This window comes from Notamacropus eugenii, chromosome 1 (genome assembly GCF_028372415.1).
Source record: "Notamacropus eugenii isolate mMacEug1 chromosome 1, mMacEug1.pri_v2, whole genome shotgun sequence".
NCBI classification, from domain to species: Eukaryota; Metazoa; Chordata; class Mammalia; order Diprotodontia; family Macropodidae; genus Notamacropus; species Notamacropus eugenii.
The window spans coordinates 3,309,819-3,330,332 of record NC_092872.1 but is presented as its reverse complement, the minus strand read 5'-3'; the positions used below and the strand labels follow the sequence as shown (position 1 = coordinate 3,330,332).

The 20,514-nt window shown below is 42.2% G+C and overlaps 1 protein-coding gene across 6 annotated transcripts in view; it reads right to left on the bottom strand.

The window, feature by feature from the left end:
• DCAF1 (DDB1 and CUL4 associated factor 1) overlaps window positions 1–19,906 on the bottom strand; it is a 102,822-nt gene extending 82,916 nt beyond the window's left edge. For all 6 annotated transcript variants that reach the window (XM_072650430.1, XM_072650432.1, XM_072650436.1 and 3 more), the window contains exon 1: window positions 19,287–19,906. The gene's annotated coding sequence lies outside the window, so the exon portion shown is untranslated. The remainder of the gene's footprint in view (window positions 1–19,286) is intronic.
• Window positions 19,907–20,514: the final 608 nt, after the last annotated feature.

The following is a 20,514-nucleotide window of genomic DNA, read 5'->3' as shown; positions in this document are numbered from 1 at the left end:
CATGGTAGACCTTCTAAGCCTATCTGTGAAACAAACTGATTAATTGACTTTGAAGATGTCTGTAACAGCAAGGACCCCAGCACACACAGGAGGGCCTGCTGTACAAGTTCTTCAATCTGCTTTTCTAAAAGGAAAGCAACTTTTGAGGGGTCACCAATCTACTTTAATATCCTTCACTTAGTTCAAAGGAAAAAATCAGCACTCTGAACTTCAGAGAAAATACAAACAGAGAAATAAAGATCAACAGACAAGGCTTCTAACTGTCTGACCATAAGCAATACATACATCACAGATCAACAGACAGATTCAGCTGTCTGACCATTACATACATGCATAGTTACCAGAGAAAGAAGTACCAACTTCTCAAAGCCAGGGGGCTTCTTAGCAACTACCCAGATTCTCTTCTGTCCAAACAAACACTTCCAGTGAGTAAACCCGTAAACAAAACCTCATCTCAGAATATATATATACACTTTTCAGAGCCAAATGGCATCGCAACCCATGAGAACCAGTGCCTCAATAGAAATTAGCAAAAGGTATGGGCCTTCCTACAAAACAAATCTCGCCTAATCAAATTTCCCTTAATAGGCAGGCCCATTAATGGGTGGGGAAGATCTTTAACTCTCATTAACTTAATTAACATCACAACGTCAATTAACTATGCCACATCCAACTCTAGTCTACACTCCATATTGTAGAACAGTTAGCAATCAGGATTGTTGGAAGTTCTTACACCAATGAAATCATAGATTTGGGCCAAAACAACCAAAAAAGCAGTGACTTACAGAGGTGTGATTTAAAGCCTCACCTCTCCCTACAAAAGCAATGGATTCTGGAACCAGCATAGTTCAATGGACTACATACCACATTTACCATGCATGTCAAATTATATAATTAAAGAATGCTAGAATCTGAAGAAAACTTTGAGGCTATATAGCTCAATTCATTCATTTTATGGATAGGGAAACTGAGGCTCAGAGTTGGAAAAGTCATACAAGTTAGTCTCTGAGAAAAGTCACTTTCTCTGAGCTTCAGTTGGGAATAATAATTCTTACATTACTTATCTTACTGCCACTTAGATGATGTGTGTGTGGGAAAGTCTATCCTTCTCTCTGAGCTTGTTTCCCCATTTGCAAAGCAGGGATAAGGGGATTTGTACCTGAGTTTGTTCTGCAGATCCAGGGAGGTAATGAATGTGAAAACACTATATGAAGGTAATTTATCGTTATTATTATTCAATTCATCAGGCATTTATTAAATAACTGTTATATGTTGGGTAGAGGTATAATACAGCAATAATAAAACATAACAGTATTAAATAATATTTTGTTGTTCAGTCATGTCTAACTCTTCATGACCTCATTTGAAGTTTTCTTGGCGAAGATACTGGAGTAGTTTGCTATTTCCTCTTCCAGTTCATTTTACAGATGGGGGAAACTGAGACAATCAGGGTTAAGTGACTTGCTCAGGGTCACACAGCTAATACGTGTCTGAGGTTGGATTTGAACTTAAGTCTTCCTGACTACAGCCCTGATGCTCTATCCACTGTGCCACCTAGCTATAATATAACATAATATAATTTACAGGTAGAGTTTGTCTCAGTTTTTTCACTTACAAAATGGGGGTAAATAATCTTTGTACTTTGTACCTCCTAGCCATTAGTTAAGTGACTTTGGACAAGTGGTATTTTATCAGAAAAAGGAGACCCAGGAAAGGAACTGACTTGTGTAAAGTAACAGAGTCAGTGGTGGATCCTTGATTCCTTGATATTAGAAAGCGCTAGGTCCAAGTCCTGCTAGCTACATGACCTTGGGCAAGTCATATAAGTTCTAACACCTGTGAAACTGTTATAACTTATTCTCTTCAATTACATTATAAATTATTATAACTAAGCTCATGGGGAGTGAAGCTTTAAATAATAGTAATTGCTTGCATTTATATAGCACCTATTATAAGTGAGGCACTGTGATAAGTAAGCACTTTACAAATAGGGAGCTAGGTGCTATTATTATCCCCATTTTACAGCTGAGGAAACTGAGGCAAACAGGGGTTGAATGACTTGACCAAGGTCACACAGCTGGTAACTGTATGAAGATGTATAAATCTGAGCTCAAGCCTTCCTGACTCTAGACCCAATGCTCAATCAACTGCACCACTTAACTGCCTAGTCAAATGAGACAGTGAAGGTCTTTAAGTAAAACAATTCCTTATGAAATGTAACTTATTAGCCCATCGCCAAAATGCTTGCAAGAACCACCACCCCCTAAATCATCACAAATGACTTAGTGCTTTGTGCTAAGCATGGGCTCTCTAGTGACAGCTGGGGTGGGAAAGGATAGAATTGGGAAGACACTTTTACTAGCTGTGTGACCCTGGGTAATTTATCCTGGTTAAACCTCTGTTTGCCTCATCTTCCTCAGCTGTAAAACAGAGGTCATCATAGCACCAACTTCCAAGGGTTGTTGGGAGATTCAAATGAGATAGCATTTGTGCAGCACCGACCATCCTGCCTGGCAAAGTGTAGAGCTTAATAAATGTGTGTTTCCTTCACCCTCAGTGGCAATGCTTTTAAAATACACATTTTTCTATAACATTGTTCATTGAGTAATCATAACAATAACTGGCATTTATGGAGCTTATCTCATTTGATCCTTACAACAGCCCTGGGAGGTAGGTGCTATTATCCATTGGACGGATGAGAAAACTGAGGTAGAGAGAGGTAAGTGACCATCCACTTCAAGTCACTCAGTTATCTCAGTATTTGAAACAGGAGATGAACAGAGGATCTCTTAAGTGTTCAGTACTCTAGCTGCTGCACCACCTAGTCATGCTTTGATTGTTAGTAAAGCAATTTAGCAGCGGCTTTGGTTTGAATCCTGACCCTGACTACCTGTGTGAAACTGGACTAGTGTCTAAGAGGGCTAACATTTCTGCAGTGCTTCTTATGTGCCAGGCACATAATTCTAAGACTGTAAGTTTCTGAGAGATCCTGGGTGGAGGGAATTTCCACACTAGGAATGCTCTATACTGATAAAATTCCAGTACCTACACCTCACCCCTCCAAAATAAACTATGTAGGGGCACAGTGTTAGGTAGGAAAGGTATTACTATTGTGGTGGTGGTTACTAAGCCCTGCCTAGAGTGTATTTCCATGCTCTAAGAGGGGCCAAGTAAGGCCACACAAGTATATGACATCAGTAAGACAAGGTAAGACAAATGCAAAAGAAAAGTAAAGGCCAAGTACTATTAGAAATTTGAGGATGGACAGCTCATTTAAATCTCAGGAAAGGAGGATTATGGTTATTTTCATGCTTCTGAGCGGTGCTTCTGGAACCAAAGCTAAGAGGGGAAGATTTGCTAGTTCTCTTTGCTAATGCCTCGATAGCACATGGTAGAGCCACAAGGTCAGGAGGGAGTTTGGAAAGTGTGTGGGTGGTGGGTGGGAGTCAAGTATACAACTATTGACTAGAACACCACAGAGAATGAGGTAGTGGAAAGAGACTTACACCTGCAGTCAGAATTCAAGTTCAAGTCCAGTCTATCGGCACGTGCCTATACAAGTCAATTCACTTCTTTGAGACTAAGCTTCCTAATCTATAAAGTGGATATAACAATCCTTGTATTACCTCTTTCACATAGATTGTTGTGAAGAAAACACGCTGCTAACCTTACAGCACTATAAGGACCTGTGACATTATGAATAGGTGTGCCCACTGCTACATCCATGCAGGAGCGCATTCATATTCACTATTTAATAGAAATATAAGTGACTATGGGCAGCTAAGTGGTGAAGAGAGAGAGTGCCCGGCATGGAGTCAGAAAGACCTGATTTCAAATGTGGCCTCAGAAACTTACTGGCTACGATCACTTGGGCAAGTCATTTAACCCTGTCTGCCTCAGTTTCATCATCTGTAAAATGAGCTGGAGAAGGAAATGGCCAATCACTCCAGTATCTTTGCCAAAAAAACCCCAAATGGGTCATGACGGCTAAGAGATGACTGAAACTACTGAACAGCAAAATAAGTGATTCATTTTCCTTTTCACTTCTCAGAGAAGTATTTTTTCCCCCTTATTTGTCTTGGATCAGTAGATATCCTGTGGGAACTGCTAAATGCCAGCCCTTAACGGTTACTGTAATCTGTTGAGCCAAGTAATCAGCAGGACTTTGCCCAAAATAAAGGAGACATGGCTGGACATCTGGCTACATGCAAGGGCTGCAGTCACTGGCAGCAGTCTGGCTGAAGAGGAAGAAGCAACACTTACTATAAGCAGAATTCTGACTAGGAAACCAGAAGCCTGAGAGTTGTTCAGTTCCAGCTTGGCTACTTAAAGGTGATGTGACATAGGGTGACCCGGTCCCAGACTTCAGCTTATTCAACTGTGAAATTGGTGTAATAATCTCTTGCCATCTTACTGATCTCATGAAGGTAAAGGGAGGATTGGGAGGGAAATGAGATTACAGGGAAAGTGCTTTAATAAAGTAAAAAAAAAATTTAAAGCATTAATAGGCTATCCAAAAATACTTCCAGGTATCACCAAAGTCCATGATTAGTTATTTTCTGCTTTAGGTTAGATGCAAATGTCTCTGGGAGAGGTAACTCAGTTAAGTCACTAATTAGCCATTAACTAAAGCAGTCTGGTATAATGAAAAAAACACTTGATTTGGACTTAGAAAATTTGGTTTTGAAGTTTGGTGCCACAGCCAAGTGGCGTAGTGAATTGTGCTCTGGAGCACATTTAGGAAGCCCTGCGTTCAAATCCAACCTCAAACGCGTCCCAACGGTGTGCCCCTGAGCAAATCTCTTAAGCTGTCTGTTGGAGTTTCCTTATTTGCCAAATGAAGACAATAATAGCGGCTACTCCCAGGTGTCTCTGGGACATAAAATGCAGTAGGACCGGACTAGGTGATTCTCTTTGAGCTCTAGGTTCGAATCACGACTCTGACTTTACCAAACCGTGCCCAACCCCAAAGACAAACCGCTTCACCTTTGCTTGGAAATGAGTGAGTGAATCCTTAAAGTACTACAAGAGAGTTGAGAGGAAAGAACTGGGTGAGTGGCGAAGAGCTCTAGAAATCGAAGTTGCTAACACCTTAGTGTAAATGAGTTTAGACCCCTGAGAGCCAACATGTGGGAGAGAGAAATGACTGAAACCAAGGAGAATGGGGGGTGGGGGGTTCCTAGAACTGCTGCCAGAGATACGGTGTATCAGAAGGAGCCTTGAATTCGGAGCTGGAAGTCCTGGGTTCAAATCTCATCTCTGGTACCTCGTTTACCTGGGGGATCTCAGGAAGGTGACAATTTACCTGAGCTTCCTTTTCCTCGTCTAAATATGGGGGGGGGAGCCGGGCGGGCCATCACTAGACAAACCATCTCTAAGACTAAATCCTATAAAAGGCAAACTTGTGTGACTTCATAATACTGCTTCCATCTGGGAAATGTGAGCCATAGCACGGACCAGACTAGACGTAAGGAGCTATGGAGCTGACAGAACTTTTCTCAAACGGCAATAAACAGTTCCGTGACTAGTCTGGCTTCTCAGCGGGGATGGAAGGTTTCTAGGGGACTTTCCACAACCAGCTCCCCTGCATTGTTTCTAATGGTCCCTGGAGGGCGATGTTACCCTTCAGAGATCCCATAGGCAGCATGCTTCTCAGCGAGGAAACCCCCAAACCTGAGAAAGTCAATATACTTGATGGAAAGTGTGGCTGGCAAAAGGAGAGGGGAGCTGCAGATGGGGCGGGAGACTGGAGGGAAGAGAGCCTCCTGGGAAGGAAGACGTAGAAGCCTTAGCTAGAGTTTTTGGTAATAGGTGTAAATGCTTATTCCCAGGGTTCCTCTTCTTCTCCCTCAACTTTCACCCCAGAAACAGCCTCCCTTTCCTGTTGAAAGTAGGTTTGGATTTGAGGGAAATTTGGGGCGGAAGGCGATGGAGTTAAGGCCAGGGTCACGCAACTAGTAAGTGTCCAAGATCAGATTTGCACTCAGGTCCTCCTGACTCCACGAAATGGGTTTTAAAGTAAATGAGGGAAAACTAAGAGGCAGAGGGGAGCAGAGTTTGTCAAAAGCAGCATTCGAATCTGGGTCTTAGTGGCTCTGAGGCCAGCCCCTTACCCTTGTACCACAGTCTCTGAGTTCTTGCGTTCCAAAGAATTGGTACATATATTCTCTCTCTCTCTCTCTCTCTCTCTCTGTATGTATATACACATATGCATGTGTATATATGTATATGTAATGTGTGTGTATGTGTGTATTCATGCACACAGGCACATGCTTTTAATATCAGGGTTGTGGGAGGAAAGAGTTTTGCAAACTATAAATCGTAATAGAAATGGAAGTTATTAACTCCTAGGGACAAATGGGTTTAGATCCCACTCCCACCCCTCTCTCTTTGGAAGAGAGAAATACCTGAAAGCAAGGAAAGCGCGTATATGTGTACTGGGGACCGTGTCTAAAGGTATAGATATCCAGCACGGAGGGATAAAAGATATATTTACATGTAGATACACATGGGCACACATGCAAATATGTACATGTATTCTCTGATACTTTTACACACACGTATAGCCATGTTTACATAGAAACACAAAGACATGCTAACATGAATACTCATCCATGCAGTGATACCTCCACACAAATATACAAACTGACTGTATCACAGTGCCTGGCACAAAGGAGATGCTTAATGAATGTTTAGAGGTTGATTGGATAAGGACCTCCAAGATTTGGCTTTTTCCAGTAGATGGACCACAGGACACGAGAGCAAAACTCCCCAGGGTCCTCTGGCCAGTCTAAACTTGACCATAAATCCATCCTGAGTCTCCTCCAACACTCGTCCCTCCTCCTTTCTGTCCTCTCTATATCCTCCTCAGCATACTAGAACTGGGGAGGTATTTGGGGTTTTTTTTAAGTCTTTCAGTAGATTAATTCCAGGCTCAAAAGTACCCTGGGCCCCAATTTTATGGGCCTCAGCCATGGAATCAGCTCACTTTCCTCCCTCCTCCTTTGACTTTATGGCCACATATCCTGGTACAAGTCTTTTAGGGGAGAGGAAATGCTGTTGTCTTAGCCTTCATATTTTTCCAACATTTCCCTGTACCCTAGGCCTTTGCCCACCCCCACCACCATACACAGTTCCACTAGTGTGAACATGTGAACATAATATAATAAAACCCTTGTTCTCTAGCATCTCATTCTCATCTTGGTCTAGAATAACAGAACTGAGTATGAACTCAAGAGAGATTTTAAGTTTTCCTCCAAGCCTACTACTTGATAAAAAGGGCCATTTTCCTTCAAAATATTTGTAGTTGGGGATAGAGCAAGATGGAGTTGGAGAGAGTTCGTTATTCACGGTCTTCCTGCACTTTTATCACAAATAAATTTGTCTTCCAGCTCCAGCATTTCATAGAGCCATCAGGTGTCAGAGATGGAGAGGCCTTTGGGGAGGGATCATCTAATTCCAGGGTCAGCAAGGTACTGCCAAAGTAGGGCCAAACCTGGTCTGCTTCTTCTTTTGTATGGTTAAGGATGTTTTTTTTACATTTCCAAATACAATAAGACTTTATTTTAAAATGTAAAAAAAAAAAAAACCCAAAACATTCCTAGGTCACTGGCCGTATGAAAACAAGAGGCAAATGTAGTTTGCTGACCCCTGACTACTCACTCCAATACACTCATTCCACAGTGAAGCCACATAGCTTGTAGGTGGCAGAGCCAGGGCTAAAGACCAGATCTTCTCATTCCAGGTTCAGCTCTTTCCACTCAAACCCACTGCTTAGCCTGCAGCTGTTCTAACCTATCTGACCTGTCTTAGCTCTTACATTCCCCTTCTCACAATCTATCATTCTAGCCAAATTGGAACTTACCAATTAATCAATTAAGCAATCAACAAGCATTTATTAAGTCCCTCTTATGTGCCAGTCACCCCTATATACAAAGACAAAAGTGAAAGAGGCCCTGCCATCAAGGAACTTATAAACAGAGATGTGTAAAACACGTGCATATAACTGGCCTTTTGCCTCATCCACAAAAGCAAAACAATAAGAACTTAGAAAATCCTGGTAAGCTGTCCATACAACAGACAGATACCTCCACATCCTCCACACAAAGGTTCCTGTGGCAGGCCTTCCACAGAAAGCAGGTTACATACAAAATAAACACAAGATAATTGGGGGGGCGGGGGGAGAGGAGTACTAGAAGCTAAAGGAACAGGAAAGGCTTCAAGTGGAAGTTATCACCTAGACTGTTTTGAAGGAAGCTGATGATTCTGAAAGGCAGAGATGAGGAAGGCATGCAACCCAGGCATAGGGAACAGCCAGTGCAAATGCACGTAGAGAGGAAATGGAATGTTGTGTCTGAGGAAAAAGTAATAAAGCTAGTTTGATGCAGAGTGCATGAAAGAGAGTCACATATAATAAAGTCAGGTTGGGGTTAGTTTGTTAAAGGCTTTAAATACTAATCAGAGTAGTCTGCATTTGGCCCTACAGGTAATAAAGAACCAATGGAATTTATGTAGAAAGGAATGACACAGTGGGATCTATACTTTAGGAAAATCACCTAGGCAACTATGTGGAGGGAGCATTGCAGAAGAGAGACACTGGAGGCAGGGAGACTTTTTAGGAGACGACTGTACTTGTCTACATCATAGGGGATGAGGGCTTGACCTAGAGTGGTGGCTGTGTGAGTAGAGAAAGGGACAAGTGTGAAATATTGTGGTGGGAAAAATGACAAGATTTGGCAAATTTTTTATCATATACCTGGGGTGAGGAAGAGGGAGGAGTTGAGGATGGCATGGAAATTTCAAACCTAGGTGACTAGAAGGGCAGAAATGGGAAACTTTGGAGTGGAAATGAGGGGTTGGTGATAGAGCTTGGGGAGAGATAATGAGTTCTCTTGAAAATAGAGCATGGTCTTTCTGGAGAGCAACTCGGAACTATGCCCGAAGGGTTATAAAACCAGGCATACCCTTTGACCCAGAAATACCACTACTAGGTCTGTATCCCAGAGAGATAAAAACAAAAAGGGAAAGGATCTACATGTACAGAAATATTTATAGCCCTTTTTTTGTGGTGACAAAGAATTGGAAATTGAGGGGATGGTCATCCATTGGGGAAAGGTCGAACAAGCTGTGGTATATGATTGCAATGGAATATTATTGTTCTATAAGAAATGATGAGCAGGATGGTTTCAGAAAAACCTGGAAAGAATTACATGAACTGATGGTAAAGTGAAATGAGCAGAACCAAGAGAACATCTTACACAGTAACAGCAGTATTGTACAGTGATCAACTGTGAATGACTTAGCTATTCTCAGCAGTACAGTGATCCAAGACAACACTAAAGGACTTATGATGAATAATGCTATCCATTGAGGGCAGAGCCAAGATGGTGGAATAAAAGGACAGACCTGCTCTAGCTCTACCCCCATAGCCCATAAAATACCTGTAAAAAAATGACTCTAAACAGATTCTAGAGCAGCAGAAGCCACAAAGCAAGAGAGTGAAAGAGATTTCCCATCAAAGAGAGCCTGGAAGGCCAACAGGAAAGGTCTATTGCACTGGGCTCAGAGCGGAGCACAACACAGCAATGGCTGAGTAGCAGGGACAGGACTGGAGCAGGCTTCAGGGCATGGAAACATGGGTAGCAGCTGCAGTTCCCACATTTCTCAACCCACAAACACCAAAGACAGCTTCAAAGGTCAGTAAGAAAGCTCTTTCACCTGGGTGAAAAGGGAGCATGGTCTGGCCTTAGTTCTGGTCCCAGGGTGGTGGCAGCCACTGAAGCAGCAGCTTCCATTTTTGGAGCCCTCTACCTAAAGACCCTGGGGGAACTGAGCAGCATCTAGGTCTCAGTTCTGAGTGGTGGTCCTGGGATGAGGATGAGTACTGATATGGTGGAGCTGGTGGGTCACAGTCATATAGAGAGGGAATCCTACCTGCAGATCCTGGGCAGATAAAAATGCTTGTGGTTGCTCACAGATCTGAGTGCAGTCAAGGAGAAGAGTAAACTCCTTTCCCTTGATTGTGCCACCTGAGAGGAACTGAGAACTTACAGGTCCCCAGAATATACCCTCCACTTTACAAAGGATTCAAAAGTCAAGTAACTGGCTGGGAAAATGCCAAAAAAAGGAGGCAAGGGAAAGACGATAGAAGGTTACTTTCTTGGTGAAAAGGTATTTTCTTCCATCCTTGCAGAGGAAGACAGAAAAGTCAAGGCTTCTACATCCAAAACCTCCAAAAAAAAAATATGCAATGGTCTCAGGTCATGGAAGAGCTCAAAAAGGATTTTGAAAATCAAGTAAGAGAGGTGGAGGAAAAATTGGGAAGAGAAATGAGAGTGATGCAAGAAAATCATGAACATCAAGCTTGCTAAAGGAGACCCAAAAAAACACTGAAGAAAATAACACCTATAAAAATAAATTAACCCAAATGGCAAAAGAGGTCCAAAAAACCAATGAGGAGAAGAATGCTTTAAAAAGCAGAATTAGCCAAATGGAAAAGGAGGTTCAAAAGCTCATGGAGCAGATGGAAGCCAATGACTTTATGAGAAACCAAGAAATTAAAAAACAAAACCCAAAGAATGAAAAAATAGAAGCCAATGTGAAATATCTCATTGGAAAAACAATTGATCTGGAAAATAGATCCAGGAGAGACAATTTAAAAATTATGGGACCACCTGAAAGCCATGATCAAAAAAAGATCTTAGACATCATCTTTCATGAAATTATCAAGGAAAATTGCTCTGATATTCTAGAACCAGAGGGATATTGAAAGAATCGGTCAATCATCTCCTGAAAGAGATCTGAAAAGAAAAGCTCCTAGGAATATTGTAGCCAAATTCCAGAGTTCCCAGGTTGAGGAGAAAATATTGCAAGCAGTCATAAAGAAACAATTAGAGTATTGTGGAATTACAATCAGGATAACACAAGATATGGCAGTTTCTACATTATGAGATCAGAAAGCTTGGAATATGATATTCTAGAAGTCAAAGGAGCTAGGATTAAAACCAAGAATCACCTACCCAACAAAACTGAGTATAACACTTCAGCAGAAAAGATGGTTATTCAATGAAACAGAGGACTTTCAAGCATTCTTGATGAAAAGACCAGAGCTGAATAGAAAATTTGATGTTCAAACACAAGAATCAAGAGAAGCATGAAAAGATAAACAGGAAAGAGAAATCATAAGGGATTTACTAAAGTTGAACTGTTTACATTCCTATATGGAAAGATAATATTTGTAACTCTTGAGTCTTTTCTCAGTATTTGGGTAATTAGAGGGATTATATACATATCGATAAAGGGCACAGGGTGAGTTGAATAGGAAGGGATGATATCTAAAAACATAAAATTAAGGGCTGAGAGAGGAATACATTGGGAGGAGAAAGGGAGAAATGAAATGGGACAAAGTGTCTCTCATAAAAAAGGCAAGAAAAAGTTTTTTCAGTGGGGGAGGTGAAAGGGAAAAAGTGAAACTTATTCTCATTACATTTGGCTTAAGAAGGCAATAACATGCACACTCAATTTGGTATGAAAATCTATTTTATGCTACAGGAAAGTAGGGGAGAAGGGGATAAGTGGGGTGTGGGGGGGATGATAGAAGGGAAGGCAAATAGGAGGAGGGAATAATTAGAAGTAAACACTTTAGGGGAGGGACAAGATCAAAAGAGAGAATAGAATAAATGAGGGGCAGGATAGGATGGAGAGAAATATAGTTAGTCTTTCACAACATTACTATTATGGAAGTCTTTTGCATAACTATACATGTATAGCCTATATAGAATTGCTTGCCTTCTCAGTGGGGATGGTTGGGGAGGGAGGAAGGGAGAGAAGTTGGAACACAGAGTTTTAGGAATGAATGTTGAGAATTGTTTTTGCATGCAACTGAGAAATAAGAAATACAGGTGATGGGGTATAGAAATCTATCTTGCCCTATAAGAAAAGAGAGAAGATGGTGATAAGGGAAGGGAGGGGTGTGATAGAAGGGAGGGCAGATTGGGGGAAGGGGTAATCAGAATGCATAGTGTCTTGGGTGAGGGGAGGGGAGAGATGGGGAGATAATTTGGAACTCAAAATCTTGTGAAAATGAATGTTATAAATTTAATTTTAAAAATTTCTGAGAAAAAAAATGCTATCCCATCTCCAGAGGAAGAACTGATGGATTCTGAACACAGATTGAAGCACACTTTTATTGTATTTTTCTTTGGGTTTTTTATTTGCCTGTGTTTTCTTTCACAACATGACTAATATGGAAATATGTTTTATACGACTACACATGTAAAACCTATACCAAATTGCTTACCTTCTCAATGAAGGGAGAGGGGAAGGAAAAAGAGAATTTGGAACTCACCTTTGTTTTAATGTTAAAAATTATTTATATATGTAATTAGGGAAAATAAAATACTAAAATAATTTTTTTTTAAAAAGTAGAAAATGTTGAGTTTAAGATACCTAAAGGACAAACACACTCAGAAAAGCCCAAAAGACGATGCAGATTTGGAGCATAGGAGAGAAACTAGGACTACTGTACCCCACGCAGTTCTTGTCTTGTTCTCTTCCAGTTTAAGGGAAATGATTGTGTTCATGCTGTTTCCATTCCTAGGATTCATTTCCCTTAAGTTGAGAGTTCTGAACCTGGAGTCCATGAAGGTTGTTTCTTTTTTTAATTATTTCTCAACATGATTGGTTTCCTTTGTAATCCTATGCGTTTTCTTTTGTGCATTTAAGAGCATTATCCTGAGCAGGGGTCCATGGGTTTCACTGGATTACCCAAGGGGTCCGTGACACAGAAAAGGTTAAGAGCCCTTGGTTTTCCTCATTATCTGTTTTTTGGGGGGAGGGGGTGGGAGGAGAAGTTGTATTGTAGTTCTCTCTTCCCTCCTTCCAAGACCTAAGTCTGATGCTAAATCCTCTGGGAATTCTTCCCTTGCATTCTTCTTTCTCCAGCTGAGACCATTTTTTACTTCTACAAATTTCTCATGGTTTTTTGTTTGCTCTCCTTGGTCCCTGGCTCTTACGATTCTCTGATAGCGTCCTCCCTTTATCCCATTAAAGCGTAAGCTTTGAGGACTGGGGCTGTGTGTCCTTTTTTATTGTTGCATCTCCCACAATTCCTAGTAGGTTTTTGTACTTGGCAAGTTGTTCTCTCAAAACTTTAGTGACTGGTGATTTCACCTGGAGGGGTGTGTGTGTGTGTGTGTGTGTGTGTGTGTGTGTGTGTGTGTGTGTGTGTGTGTGTGTATGTGTGTGAGTGTGTGTGTGAGTATGTGTGTGTATGTGTGAGTGTGTGTGTGTCTGTGTTTGTGTGTGTATGTGTGTGCTTGCATGTGTGTATGTATGTGTGTATGTGTCTGTGTGTGTGTATGTGTGTGTATGTGTGTGTGAGTGTGTGTGTGTGTGTGTGTACATCTGTGTGTGTGTGAATGCCCAGGAGTCCTGGCAGTCAGCTGAGCTGATTGTTCAGTTTCTCTGTATGAGCATTTTGTAGCTCAGAAATCAGCAAATGCTATCAAATAAGGCTTGATGTATTGTTTTGTTGACTGACCAGAGTTTAAAAAGTGATGGAGAAAATGCTAAAATACGTAAACTAAATATAAAATGCCACATTTCCCCAAGAGCTGGTTATTAGACATTCACTAGTACATTGTTGGGTGCTACTTCACCAGTACAAATCCTAACTCCTCTATGGCCTAATAAAAGGTCTTTGGGTATGGCTGCATTGCTGTGACCAAAAAATTCCTCAACCTCTGGCCATTTGGGTGGTTCAGAACTTGGCTAGGCTGCCACATAGACAGCTCATCAGGGCATACTGTACCTAGCTTCTTCAGGCCTGCAAGAGCTGGAATAGCCCTTGAGAAAACAGGGTCATCTCCATGATGACATTTCTGAGTATGGCTTTAGTGGAGGCACTTAAGAAATGTTTATTAATTGAACTCCCCATGTTCCATTATCTAGGTTCTGAATTTCCTTTCTCAACTCCCTTGACTAAGCAGTCAGGCAGAGTAAACCTTCTAGACAGTTAATCACCCTCCTCCCTCCTACATTTTTCTGCCTCTCTACATTTTAACAGCTAAAATAACAGGCATTAGAACTAGCCACAGCTGCAGAGTCCTTTCTAGTCCCTGGTCTGGGGCCTGAGAAGTAATAGGACCCGAAGAGAAGAAATTCAATACCTCAGGCCATTTCATCCCAGGCCAATTTCCGGACCTGCCTCTGGAGACCCTGGCCCAGAGGCAAAGGAAATCAGCATGTCACTCAGACTTTAACCCTTTGCTGTGGTTAGGAGGCTCAAGGTAAGCTCAGTTTACCCCAGCTATTCACACAAGAGAGATTTCTCCATGGAGGGACCCAGGCCAGTCATCCCTTTGACATAGAACCAGGAAGGACACTGACAGCTATCCGCCTCTACCTGGGGACCTGCCACTGCTTCAAACTTGACATGCTCCAGATGGAACTAATTGTCTTTCCTCCCTTGTAAGCGTGCCCTCCTCTCCATTTCCTGGTCCTCCTACCTCCCAGTTCTAAGTAGACAACTAGAATTGATGTTGGACTCTTTCCTTTCTCTAACCTCCCACATACAAACAGAATCTTACTGATTCTGCTTCCTTGGTATCTTTAGAACCTTCCGTCTTCCACCGCTGCCACCCAATTTCAGGCCTTCCTTGCCTTTCTTCTAAAAGCCTCATTGCTTGACCTCCCTACCATCAGTTTCTCCTCTCATTCCTTCCTTGCTCATTGAGCTTTAGTGTCTCCAAACTGACTATTGAGGCAAGTCCAAAGTCCTTAGCATGACATAGTCTGGCTCCAGCTTACCTTTCCAGCCTCATCTCCCACTACTCCCCTTCATATATTTTGTTGTTCAGTCATTTTTTTTTTCAATCATGTCTGACTCTTCGTGACCCTGTTTTGGTTTTTTGTTTTTATTTTTTTGACAAAGATATTGGAATGGTTTGCCATTTCCTTCTCCAGCTCATTTTCCAGATGAGGAAACTGAGGCAAACTGGGTTCAGTGACTTGCCCAGGGTAGTTCAGCTACTAAGTGTCTGAGACCAGATTTGAACTCAGGAAGGTGAGTCTGACTCCAGGTCGGGTGATCGAAGCAGCTAGGGGATGCAGTGGATAGAGCACCGGTGCTGGAGTAAAAAAGACCTGAGTTCAAATCTGCCCTCAGGTACTTAACTAACTGTTTGACCCTGGGTAAGTCATTGGACCCTCTTGCCTCAGTTTCCTCATTTGTAAAATGAGCTGGAGAAGGAAATGGCAAACCACTCCCGTGTCTTTGTCAAGAAAGCCCCAAATGGGGTCATGAAGAGTCATACATTACTCACAACTGAACAAGACCCAGCTGCCCCTTATCTATTCTGCTCTTCAGCGAAACTGGATTGTTCACTGTTAGAAAACAGTCTGTTTTCAAACTTCTATGACTACTCACTGCACTCCTGAACTATCTTCTTGTGACGCTTTCTGGCTATTGGAAGTCTCTGAAGGCGCACCTCAAAGGCTGCCTCCTTCTGAAAGTTTTCCCTTATCTATCTCAGGCAGACAAGCACGCTTCCTCCTCTCTACTTCGTTAGCACCACATTTGCACCTTTCACGCATTTATTACATTTTATTTTGCATGATGAGGATATGAATGTAGGAGGCATTTCCCGGCCATTCTTGCCTTCCCTTTGAGATAATCTTCCTTCTGCTCCATATGTATCTTATTTGCATGTAGCCATTCGCATGTCATCTCCCTCATAAGAATATAAGCTTGCTAGCATGACTATAGTGAAAATATACTCGATAGGAAAGTATATGTAGAATCTATACAGAATTGTACGCAGTCGTGGGGAGGGAGGGGGGGAGTGGGGGGTAGGTGGGGGGGATAAAAATCACAATTGTATGGCAGTGATTGTTAAACATTACAAAATAAAAAAAAAAAAAGAATATAAGCTTGCTGAGGGCAGAGACTGTAAACACCTTTCTTTGTATCTCCAGAACTTAGCACAGCATCTGACATATAGTAAGGTGCTTAGCAATGTTTGCTGACTGACTGACATACGTTCATTACATATCTCCCCTACTGGAACTGTGGTCTCCCAGAGTGCAAGGACTGTGTCTTACCCATCCTCATTCATTCTACAATAGGACTGCCTAATCAATAAAGCCTCCACTGAAAGCCTACTGTGGAATGGGGGACAAAATCAAAATATTCCTTGTAATAGATTTTGCATTCTATCAGGAAAAATAAGATGTTCACTTGTAAGTGAATATAAAATAGCTTTTGGGGGGGTGTAGGGAACTCCTAATGAAGAAATTCTTTTAACAAGTCAGATCTCTATACCCTCCAACTTAGGATGGGGAGGGAAGGGTATTGCCTGGCCTCTCCTAGTATATACATATACACATACATATTTTTATACATACACATGTGTGCACATATACACAATACACAGTCGCATGCATATATGTATACATGTGTGCATATACATATGTACACATGCACACAAACATGTGTGTACACACATATGAACCCAAGTCCTCCTGATGCTGAGGCTACCCTTTATGCCATGCCACCTCTCAAATATACAACATATAAAAGTCAATACAAGTTAAGTTTTCAGGGATGGGGAAAGGGAAACACTGGTAACTGTGGGGACCAGAGAAAGCATGAGCTATACTTTGAAGGAAGCTAAAAGGCAGAGGTGAGGGAAGGGACTCTAGACCACCTCACCCTATCCCCTCATCAGTTACTCATGGAATAACTGAAACACAGAGAGGGAAAGGGACTTACCTAAGATCAATCACAAAGAATATTAGTGACAGTCAGATCAAGAGTCTAGGAGCCCCCAGTCTGGCTTTTTTCCCATAGCAATTCCCTCACTGTCCAGGAAGCTCTTCAGCCCAACTAAGGTAGGGGGAAGAAGGGTATGCAAGGGGGAGGAGACCACATTCATCAAGGGTCCTGTCTGCTTTTCATAAAACAAGACTTCCCAGCTGCTCACACTTCTCAGCTCCCATAAACAATCCTGCCTTTGCAAATCTAAGCCAGAAGAAGACAGATTCTTTCTAGTGTTATGACCAATAAATCAGTCCCTCCATCCATCTAGAAAGAGAGGAGCAGTAGATGGACAAGCTATTTGTGTTTAGTGCCTGGGACATTACATGGCCAAGTACATTTCCTTTCAAGAAGTAAGGAACTGTATGCTAACTGTTGTTTTCTCGTTCCTGCTCCCACTTCCACCCCACCCTCCTCAGGGAGCTGGGAAGGGGGTTCTAGGTGAACTGCCAGAGATTTCCTTTAAACCTTTCTCCTCCTGATTTCTGACCTCGGCTTCATAGAATCTCTGTTAGAAATTCATCTAATCCAGCGTGACAGAGGAGCAATTCCCTCCACAACGTACCATCAAGAAAGTGGTCCCACTTTGGAGACATCTGGAGAGGAAGGAATGTTCATTACTTCCTAATGAGTTTCCCTTTCTCTGCTTTCTCCTTCTGGACAGTTCTCTTTCTTAGAATTTTTCTTCACAAAGTTAAATCTGTTCTTCATATAACTTTTCATTGTTCCTAACTCTGTCCTTCGGATCTAAACCGAAGGCTTTGAATCCAGCTTCTCAAATCCTTAGGGTTCTAGGATCTCTAGATCCTTAGAGATCATCTAGTCCAAGCCCCTCATTTTGCAGATTATCAAAATGAAGCCAAGAGGAAAGGAAATGACTTGCCCAAGATTAGTGTTTGTAGGTTCTCTAACTCCAAATCCAGTGTTTTTTCCACTCTGTGATACTGTTTTTTGCTTCCCTTAGGTCTTCCCTTCTGCAAGCTCCACATACTCAGGTCTTATCTAGGGTGATTTTTCCCTTGTGCCCTCCTCTTCTTGAGCTTTCCAATTTCACTGCTAAAGTGTGATACCCAGAAATGGCCATAATTCTTACAAAAAGCAGATCTTCCCCTTCGTGTGAGGTCAAGAGGAGAGGGATCCCTTGCCTCTGTAGTCCTCTGGGACTCAAAAGATCCCATTTATCCAGATTGACCCTAAGCTTTGGGACCAAGCCCAACCTCTCTCACAAATACCTCAGCTTTCTTAGCCCTACTAATCCTCAACATCCCCTCTCTTCTTCTTCCCACCCCACTTATGGTCAGATCACCCATCTCCAATGGATAGGGGAGATCCATTGGCTTTTGTTCCCAGATTTAGAACCCTTAATGCTCAGTGGAAATCTCTGCTTTGTCAGTGCCCAACTACTGGCTCACTAAGGGAAGCTGCTCATTTAATCCTTCAGGTCCTCAGTTTATTCTCGTCCAAAACAGGGAGAATGAAATCTCCCCTAGTTCCAGTGGGTTTTGAGATGAATAAGGCAGGCCATGTAGTCAACTTGCAGCTAAGAAAGATATTTGTGCATTATTGGGGCTCTTTCTTTTTTTCTCTTCCATTCTTCCCTCTTAGTTAAATCACTGCTGACCCAGAAAAGAAGGGAGATCAGAAGGAGATTCCCTTTATTGGCAGCTGTGGAAAATGCTTAGTGGGAAAGCAGGCTGAAACTATAGCCAGTTCTCAATTATCTCCCTGTGGATTCACTTTTGTTCAAGGCCATTGAAAACTTAGCTTGCCCAACCATGGCCCTAGAACACTTCTGCCTTTCTCTCTCTTGTATACTGATCCTGTCCGTGCATCCTCACTCTTCCGACCTAAGCCGGAGGCAGGGAGGAAAATTTAAAAAACAATTTTAATACATTACAAGGATAAACAGAAATTATTTGGAAATTCTCTATATTAATGCTACTTTCCTTCAAGGGAATAACTAGAATTTCTTTTATTGGATAAACTAAAGTTTGGTAATGATGACTTGAATGAGTTTACTCTCTATAACCTTCTTCGGTTTTGTTTTCCTCATGTGTGATCTGAGAGGATTGGGGCAGCAGGATGGCGCAGTGGATAGAATGCAAAGGCCTCATTTTCCTGAGTTCAAATCTGGCCTCAGTCACTTACTAGCTGTGAGATCCCAGGCAAGTCACCTAACCTTATTTGCCTTGGTTTCCTTATCTGTAAAATGAGCTAGAAAAGCAAATGGCAAACCTTTCCAGTTTCTTTGCCAAGTAAACCCCAAATGGGGTCACAAAGAGTTGGACAGTGCTACAGAACAGCAAAAATCTAAGAGCATTATTAGACTAGATGATCTCTTGCTCCAAATCCTATCATTTTTATGGTGCTTTGAAATTTATAAGCCATTCTCCACCCCCCCACCCCAACCCCCAAGAGTATTCCCCACGTAGGTATTACAGACATTATCATCCATTTTACAGATGAATACCTTGTTGCTCAGAGGGTGAGATGATTTGCCCAAACTCATACAGCTAATGTCAGAACTATAATTCAAATCCACACCTCCTGACTCCAAGTTCATGTTCTTACCACCACAAATTTAGCTGTGGCTTTTGTCCATGAGCTTTCCTTTCTAGGACTACAGTTAGTTCATGGTGAATTGACTGTGCCCACAAATGAATTTGATCTTCTTGGAAGAAAAAGCTGAGTGCCAGAGATTAAGGCAAAGACACAGTTAAACCCATTTCAAGGTTGGAAAATGAGGACTTCTTGAAGCCAGAACCTGGTCCCAGAAGGCTCTGATTTTAGAACAGGAGACAAGAAGACAAAATACTTTCCTTTTAAGTCCTCAAAGGAGCTGAATTAAGTCCATCGTCCTTGCACCAGAGTTATAAAGTCACCTGGAATGGTAGTATATGCTGGCATGGGCCTCAATGAGATTGCTTAAGACCAAAGTGGGAAGTAGGTTTGGATGACTTCCCAGAGCTGTTACTCCCTTTCCTTCAGGAAAAGACCCCCAGAGAAGGAGTCCCCTTCCCAGGCTCCCCTGGGACACATTCCTTCTGCTGCAGCCTGAGTGGGAGCCATGATGGTGAATGTCAGAAACTCCCCTGGGGGGCTGCTCAACAGGTCATCTATGATGTCATAATAAGAATAGGCATGGGCAACGGGTAGAGAGGGCAACTCTCCACATTACAGTCATAGTGGACCTACTAGGCACAAAGGTATGGACTGGAGAGACAGATGCAGAAGGGCAAGTGCTCACTCTTGGCTCTAAGTGCCTAATAAGGCCTAGTAGGATATCCCTTAGCCATGACTAGCTTTCATATCTAATGGCTAACAGCACCATGGGCTTCCTAAAGACCTGTCTTTTCAGGTAGGTGGTTGAGCAGAGAGCTGGACAGAAAGGAGGACATAACTACTGAAAGCCAATGATGGATAACAACCATGGATAACTGAAGGGTAATGTCTATGTGCTAGAGCCTAGGGAGAGGTTAGATCAAGCTTTCTCCCTTTCTCAGGGGTTCTTTGGATGGGAAGGGATGTCATCTTCTCTTACCGTGGTGGGGCAGGCTCACAAGTACTCCCTCCAGGGGCAGGCTCTATGATGTTTCACATGTTGCCAGCTGACGGTCATCCCCACCCTCCTGGAGGCCAGCTACCATGTCCATCAGGACCCTGCCTGTCACAGAGGTCATGCCTTGTGAAGTCACAAA